We start from the raw sequence: 9,752 nt of genomic DNA, 5'->3' as shown, positions 1-9,752 counted from the left end.
CATGTACTGAGGAGCTTTGCACTTATATATGTTCATAATTTGTTTTTTACTCCAACTGCCAGCAGAAGCTACTTCTAAGAAAATGGCAGCAATCTACATTAACATGCTTTAATAGTAGATGTATACACGAGTCCATTTTCAATCAGCGGCACTTTAATCATAAAGGTGTATCAAGATCAACTTTGATTGCTATCATTACTAAATTGTGTCTGCTGCTACTTATGACTTGAGGGACTCACATATTTCCTGAAGTTATCTCAGCTGGGTGTAACAAGACACCTGTAAGAATAACAAGAGACATGGGAACAGGAAGATTTTCTGGCTCAACTTAGTGCACTGAACTCATCACCTCAGGTACTTGTGGGTCCGTTCTGATGACTTAACCTTCCACAAGAGAGGTATTTGACATCCATTAGTCTATTTTGAGGATTTATAAAATAAAACAAAACTTATCCACTCACATGATAAGTATACTTCAAGAAAATTTATAATTGCGTATTAATAACTGTTATGTATATTCATACTGCTACCCATTTTGGCATATCATCCTTAACACAGTAACCTACTATTCACAAATTTACATGTCATCAAAAATACATTTAGCTGGCTCTGATAAATTGTATACATATATAATTCAGTAAAGGGACAACAGCTATGCAACTATGTATATCAAGTTACTGGAGTGATTTTTTTTTATTTAAATATATATATATATATATATATATATATATATATATATATATATATATATATATATATATATATATATATATATATATATATATATATATATATATATATATATATATGACAGTAAAAGTGATGGCTCAACTAAGTGCGAGGTTAACATCAATCAAATACTACAGCCTTTCAGGTCTGTTATACAATTCCTGCATGAAGAATTTTGTTACTACAGAAACAAGTTTTGACTTACCTAATATTACTTTTCCCTCCTTGATTTGTAAAAAGTTATAACACCTAAAGTAATCTTTGGTACTTTCACCTTTATGTTTCCCATTGTACAGCCTTGAGCACAACTCTCTTCATACACTGTACCTGTGCCAGTCTTTTGTCTGTGAAATTTTCTGGACGGCCAAACATTCCCTCAAAACTGGTGTTCTTGATATATAAATAGACACTGCCATGGTCACCACACATGATTCAGTACTCACCAATTACCTTTTCATGTTTAATATTAATGAACTGGAATCAATTACTTCACCATTTTCAACTTGCATAGTTCCTCATATTTTGTTTCATGTTTTCCTATCAGCACTGTTGTTGCTATAATAATGTAATATAAACCATAAGTTTATAGAGAAAAGAATATAGTAATTAGTGTAAATATGTGTTGTCTTTTAAACTATGTCACTCACATAATGTACATAATAGTTAATTGTTATAATTTTCAAAACTTTTCAGTACATGAAAGTTATCATACATTGATCATTATTCTGCTAATAATGAAACATAATAAAATAGTGTGCAATTAAGATTTATCCTGGACTCTTAAACAGTATATTTGTACTGTTTCTGACTGTTCATTTGCAGAAATATGGTCTCTGAAATCATCCTACAAAGTCACACATGAATGTACATTTTAATTTTATTCTTTAGTTTCTGGAAACTGTTACTCTGGATCAGTTTTTGTTGAATTACACTGATATTATCATCCTTTACCATTTTTATTCCTTTGTCTTTATCAATCAACTCCAGATTATTTAATGGAAAACACTACAGAATAAAAAAATTCCTGTTTCTAGTTTTCATTAACATATTTCACCTGTGTATTTCTTCATTGAGAAAAACAATTTCTTCATTTCCATCATTCTTTTGATGGCATTGGTGTTTAGTTTTAGTTTTCTTACCTCTCAGGAACATAATCTTATATATGAGGTGATACAAAAACAGTTGCACTATCCAAATACAACTTACACAGATATACATTCATAAACCTCATGTATTCAAGAAAACCCAACAATAGCTGTATTATTAAATGTTCTTTCAAAGTATAGAATATATATATACATATATTGCTTCTGATACACTAAAGAAAAAAATATTTCTACAACAAATTTAATTAAATTACTTAGATACATTCTTTTCACAGAAATTCACCTTTCAGCACACTGGACCAGGCCTTACAGTATCTAAAACAAGTGAAACTCATTAGAAAAATATAATTATTTTTTCAACCATATCTCAATAGACTGCCATTATATTCTGAAAAAGTCCATTCATATAATTCTTAGTCCTTTAATTCCCTGACATGATAGCAAAAACACCCACATCCACACAAATACTCGTACACACATTACATTATTGCCACACACCTACAACATTTTAGAGAGCTTTTTTAGTTACATCTATACAATCCTTAATATTTACTACTCCTGGTTTTGAAAATAATCATACTTAACAAATTAATCTAATTATTTTCTTCTTGGCATTTACAGTGCTTATGCTACAAGAAAAAAATCAACAATATAATAACTGTTTTGCAAATGTCACCCACAACAATATCATTATGGCAGCCATTCAAATCAATTTAGACTAATTTTGGCTTGTAATCCTACAAGATATTAACTTCCATTACATTTTTACAAAGATTTAGAAACTTCAATCACAGATTCACATATTTCATCCCTTCAGTTCACCTAATTTACCACTCAAAGCACAATCATGGGGTATTATTTTCACACATTTCATCTTCTGACAGCTCTTGGAATCTGCAAGTAACTAATATGTCCTTCCCTCATAAGAAGTAAATAATACTGTACATAATTAATGCACTATACCAGCAAAAAGTTTAATCAAGAACCAGGAAAAGTAACAGATATGGTCCCATAATCAATAGCTGTCAATGAGACATAGAGTCTTACAGAACAAAGTACAAGTGATCATTGACTAGCTAGCCATTAAGTACTGAGAGTTGACAGCCTTGGGCATAAACCTTTGCCATCACTTGGAAATGCTGTGGTTATATTCATCCTATTTTCTCTTTAAAATGGTAGATGCTAGCTTTGGTTTTGTTATACATGTCATCTGTTTTGTGTATCTGACAAGTTAATATTTGACATACAACTGTAGAAATTACTAGGCATGGTGGCAAGAGATTTATTGGTAGGTAAGTTACTTAAAATATTGTGATGCAGTGATTGGGTAACCATTGCTTTAGGTGAGTATGTAAAGGTGAGGCAGGTTCTGCTACTGCTATAAGACACTGCTATAGCTACACATCACCATGAATAGCATGCTGAAATTTAAGTAAATTACTGGGTCTCCACATGATGAACTGAAACAATGTGGAGATGAGTGTCCCACATAGATTAAGCTATGAAAAACCAAAGGCCTTGGGCAAAGTATGGTGGAAACAACAAACTGGTAATCAGAATAGGATGTGAATTTTTATGAACAAGTTTTACATTCCTTCACAAAAATTCTTGCTATATTTTGTCAGTCTTGAGCCAAAAGGACAAATGTATGAGGCTGCTCTTAACCAAAAATAAGTGGATCCTTGTATGTGGAGTTAGGTTGTATCTTATAGAAAGATTATATATATATATATATATATATATATATATATATATATATATATATATATATATATATATATATATATATATATATATATATATATATATATATATAAACTCCAATAATTGCTACAATCTTAAAATGCCCTATTTCCTTATAAAATAAAGGAACTATTGTAACTGTCTAAACACAGACGATACTGTAATTAAGTTATACACTTGTTAGCAAAATGCACATACAACTATGGCCAGTCATCATCACAAATCAGTTGGTATAGGAGAGGAAAAAAGAGTAGGAAAGGAGAAAGCAAAAGTATTTTTACAAAGTTTGTTTATCTGTAATAATACAGGCATGCAAGTAGATGTCATGCATGAGGGATGGTTACCAATGTATATACACAAGGGCTTCTCACTGTCATGGCAGTGGATGGGAAATCTACCATTTTTTCTACTTATATCAATTCAAGCATGGAACAATGGTGAGGTAATGTGAATGATGATCACCATGAGAGTCAACACTGCACCAAAATCAAATATATAACACTTGCCTCACAACAAATAGATCAGACTATGCTGGCATGGTTTTGTGGTAGCTGATGCTGTAAGTAGTAGCCAAGATGCAAGAAAGGTGCTGATATGATGTGAATGGTGAGCACTACAAGAGTAAACACAACAGTTATATTAGTGACACACACTCAGCATGCCTCACAATAAATGTGTCTGTGGGCAACTCTGGCATACCCTAATGTTTGGGGCACTGATGGTAACCTGAGAGTAGCCCAATCTGTCTGGATATCTTAAACACTGTGTTTACATATTGTGCACTTGTAATATAATGAATACACAACAAATGCATACTGGGATATATTTTTCATAAATGTATTTAAATATAGCAGAATACTATGAGAAAGTGTAACCTCAAACAGGTAGTACCAGTCTGGTGCATACTGCCACTTCAAAGCATTGCAAGTACTAGCAGCTACCACAGACAAGACTAAGCAGACCTATTCTTCATCCAATTAATGACATAATCTTGATACAATCATACTATGTAACTTGAAAATGCGGTGCACAACTTCAGCCAAGTTATGCAATTCTTTACTTTCAGAAAGATCTATTCAGCTTTTGTCAGAGCCTGTATTTATCATTGAATATGAAAGTTTCCAATAAATTTGTGAATTCACAAGCATGTGAACAGTTTTCAACTCTTTGAGATTCTGTAGGAACTATTAAAAAAATCTGGTGAACCAAGTGAATACTTCACAACAATGTCCAAAGTTGTACATGTTCCACACCACTTGTTGTGAACATTCACAATACATAAATAAAAACATTTGCACCTGATTACAATGGGAGGAAGTTTATTTAAATCAAGTAAAAAATAGGGAGCTGTGGATGTTAAAGCATAAGCATAATTTTTCAGAGACTTTCTAAGAAAAAAGATATGCAATGATGCATGACAAAGTGAGGGTATGCCATCCCTCCAGACAGATGGTGACTGGCAGCTCATGGTTGTGGGTGACTGACGGCAGTTAGAGACTCTTTAAAACAATTACTACATTTTCACATCATATATCAATTACTGATGCTATTTGATTCTTTTATTCATAACACTGTATTTTTCACATTACGTAATTGTGACAGTGAACAGTCGCTAACTGTAAAAAAAAACTGTGCTTGCCTTCCCTAGGTGACAGCAAAGTATTCATAAATAACTTACAAATTACTTGCAGCTGTGAGCAGCTGTCAAGACTGTGGAGAGATGCTTAAGAACCAGTGAGGGGCCCAAGACAAGAAGAGCTCCTGGCTCAATACACTGGATATATCATCCCTACCTCTATGCACAAGAGGTACTTCATCATGCTACTTGCAGGGTGCTTCTTAATGCATTCGCTGCTTATATAAAAATAATGCACAATATACTATGAATTATGAACAGAGATCTATGTGGGAAAAATACTGAGTACTCAGTCCTGTCTTTTTTTTTTTTTTTTTTTTTTTTGCACTACACAAATTCATGGTTTTCCAATCCATAGAGCCAAATTCATACTTACTCCATATATAACCACATACAATGAGGGCCTCCTATATGCCCATGTAGGTTATAATACTTTTATGATTTAACTGCCATATGTATATAAAGGAAGATAAAAACCATTCTCAATACTAAAAACTTACCTTAACCAAAGTTAACAATGTTAGTTCTGTATATCATGCAATGTGTATTGAGCTGTGATCAGATATCTTCATTACATCCATAATAGTAATGTACATAACTATGCATTGCTATTATGCACTGCAGCATTAAACCTTACCCAGGCTTCACCAAATCCATATTCATGATTCATAAAATACAAATGAGTTCATTTCATAAGTATTCATCTACTGCTTTCAACATCAGACTAATATGTTTGCTCATTTTTCATATTTTTTTCCAGTCACATTTTCAACAAAATGTAAGAAAAATAGAAGCACATATTTTACCAATGTATACAACTTGCTGTTTCTAAACTGAATAATGTACAAAACAAATGCCTTTATTCAGCTACATATAAAGCTATTCCTTTGACACAAAATTATTTTTAACTAAACATGAGCTTACTTTGTTGCAAATTTATCCACTTCAAAAGATATGAAGCCTCTGTTATTGAGCAAATTTAATGTAATATAGAACCAAACATTCAAAAAACTCACTTGTGCTGAAAACAATTAAATTTTAAAAATACAGTTCTATATTTAGGGATCACTGAACCAAGACTTGCTACTGACTAAATCTGACATTCCTTAGTTGACTCTATTTAAAAATCCATGTTATATGTATGGCAGGAAGTACTTCTATACAACTTAAATAAAGTTAACTTGTCTTGTTTAACATGTTTTGAAATGCCTTGCATGGGTCTTTCAAAATACACTTGGATGAGGACATTTGACTAGTAACAAAAATATCAGAGAAATATTAAGTAGATGTCTTCTTAATTTGCATTTCTATGCACTAACAACAAAGAGTGCTCATTTATTTACATAAGGTGCATTCCATCAAACATCATGAAGTCATTCCAAGAAAAGATGAAATGTGAGGAATGTTACAGAAAATGGGTCAGTAAACATTACGTTGTATTTTGTTGTGATTTTTTAAAATTAACTATAATAAATAGTCCTACAGAAAGCACAAGCTGGCTAATAATGTTAAATTAAATCACCAGTATTTTGATTGAAATTATACATATCAATCATGAAAAGGCAAATTATGCAATCTGAAGAGAACATTAAGAAAAGTCTGTTATCAATACACATCTACAAAACACTTACAATGTGGTTACACATACATTTGGTTGAGTATTATACCTAATAATTTCACAGATATCTGTCTGAATAATCATGTATATACATAACAAAGCTAAAGCTAATCTTAGCATGACTAGATAAAGGAACATAAACATAAGGAGCAGAAACTCACACTACCAATAATCTACAAAATGACATCGGAACATGAGTAGTCATTTTCAAGATTTGAACCAGCCCAGTGTTCCCTCAAGAACACACTGCATCAGCTTGATCAGCTATCAGTAACCCCTTTCAGGGTGAAACAGAAAGTTGCTTAATGTGTAAAGGAGTTTGTAGCTATACTAGTGAGAGAAATAGTGACTGCCTTGAATATAAATTTACTTTACGAGAGAAAGCTTCATTATTCCAACAATGGCAGATTAGAAGTAGGAACATCTGAGTGAAGCATGAGGGAAATACAGAACGGTGAAATAAAAGCAAGCCACATAAATGCATCAATGAACAGAAGAAGGGAGTACCTGCAATGTTATCAGGAATCAGTGGCTCAACAATATTTTAGATTAAGGCAAACATTACCTTTTTTCTCTCTTTTAAGATGACAATGACAATAGTGTTATAAAATTGCAAAGATTTACTGCACTGGCTGTGGATTTCTGACCCATTTGTATCAAGATCTGAACTGTGCCTATGGAAGCCAATGCCCAACTAACTCAGCTGTTCATCTGGCCTGCAGGATTGTTATGATTGAGAACCCTACATATCACTCATAAACAACCATGATAAACTGGATGATGCAATGAGAAATCACACTATAATGAAAGATATGCACTGCTGCTGTGAATTGGTTGGTATGCCTCCAGCTTTTATATCATCATTATCACATGAACAAAACCAACATAGGCAAGCATGGATGGAGACCTTCAAAATAATGATGAAAAGGGGATCTTATAGCATTGTGTTTGCATTTTATATTTGTTGATGCATATTTATTCTAAGTGTTTTAACCTTCACACTGAGAGAAAGATATATAATTAAGTGATTTAATAGTTCTTCACACAGAAGTAAATATCATAATACTAAAAGCATTTCTTGTTCAGGGTATATGAGACTGCCTTTACAATTGTAATCTTTAAACTTTCAATTCTCTTAGATTCATTCCCTTGCAACTAAAATTCTGAGAAGCTAGGACATTCATGAACTCAATTCCCATAATCATAGATGAAATACAGCATACAAATTTCTTCCCATACACAAAAATCTGCTAATCATTGCAGTTATATACAAGTGTCCTGTCCTGCTTCAAATTCTGAGTTCATAATCTTATTGAACAGAAATGAACCCAAGAGTTAAGGACTATGGACTCTTGGCAGCAAACAAAAAGGACACTTAACAGTCCATGGTCCACATCAAAAGGCATGAAGCCAGAAAAGTATGAAATATAAACGCATAATGTTACCCTCTACTCCGGGGTGATCTGTTGTGACTGTTGTGGATGATAAGCAAATATGCATTCCTGTGCTGAATATTAAATAGGTGAAATAAAAACATGAAAGAAATGGAAGACATTAGTGCATGTGATGTCCTAGTTTGATCCCAACACCAAAAAATAATCAATTGATCATTAAATTGTATACATTAAATTGTATACATTAAATGTATACTTTATACATATAAATTTCCCCAACCAGGTTCACCACCCTCCCCTTAGACCAGAGTATGAAGCACTCTTGTTGGCCAAACAACAACAACAATAATGTCAAGGTGCTATCAAGAATGGGCTGGCTCATGAAATACCTTTCTGTTTTGGTCGCATTTACACTTTCCTGTCATGGCTGAGCCTCCCTTATTAAATAATAAAAGGAACTATTCTATACAGAGTCCAAACCAAAGGTTTTCAATTATCCAATTATCTGCTTAGAGCATTACCAGACAGCAATATAAACTCAGGCCACTGTGGCATGGAACAGCACACAGTGATATGGTGGTGCATTCTCTCATTTTTGCCAGTGTATCCTTTGTGCACTGGAGTTCATTGTTTTCCAAAAATTTTATGAGTGGTAAATATACTCAGGAACTCATGTTATCTGGTATAAATGGGGAACTGAGAGAGATCTGAGGGAGGCTAAAAAATAAAACAAACAAATCTAATTGCTACATTTTGATAATGAATTATCCTACACTTCTATTTCAGCATCAGTCAAAAGCATTCTCCCTATTCATCCAGCCAAAAAGTCTTTTGACTTATTTCTATTTGATAACATATCATTGCCACCATACTGGAAATTAAGTTCCATGTTTATATCAGTTAGTCTTTATTGACTGATAGCAACTCACCCAGCTTAAAAACTAAGTGCATTTCTCTTTCTTTTTATCCTTTCCTCAGGATTCATCACAATTACTACATCTTCCATTTTAAAATGTTTTGCACATTCAGATCCATCTCTCTCTTGTCTTTCCATATGATCAAATGTGCTCATTCTCATTATTAAACAAATGTTCTCAATTTTAGGACATTATAATTATAAATTATAAAACAACATAAATTCTACTTCATATCAGTACTTTACATTCCACCCTTTTCATATAAAAAGATGAAATCATCAAGAACATTTAGGTAGAAATGCTTTAGGAATGAACATCTCACCAGTAATTCCAAACACAATTCTGACTGTGGAAGAAGCAACAGCTTCACTGTACCATCTCTCAATGGGGACTACTTTGAGTACAGGAAGTGATTAGAACCAATGTAAGCTAAAGCTTCTTTTTTTCTTCTTCTTTGAATAAAACTCAATTATTTTTGTAATACTTGCCATATATAAATACAAATCTTCAGTTTCACTATTATTCTTCACAGATACTTGGTATTGTGTCTCACACATTTGTCTAGCACTCTGTATAGTGAGACTATGTGGTACACATACAACAAATATG

This window comes from Scylla paramamosain, chromosome 13, assembly GCF_035594125.1.
Source record: "Scylla paramamosain isolate STU-SP2022 chromosome 13, ASM3559412v1, whole genome shotgun sequence".
Lineage (NCBI taxonomy): Eukaryota > Metazoa > Arthropoda > Malacostraca > Decapoda > Portunidae > Scylla > Scylla paramamosain.
This window is presented reverse-complemented; position numbering follows the sequence as displayed.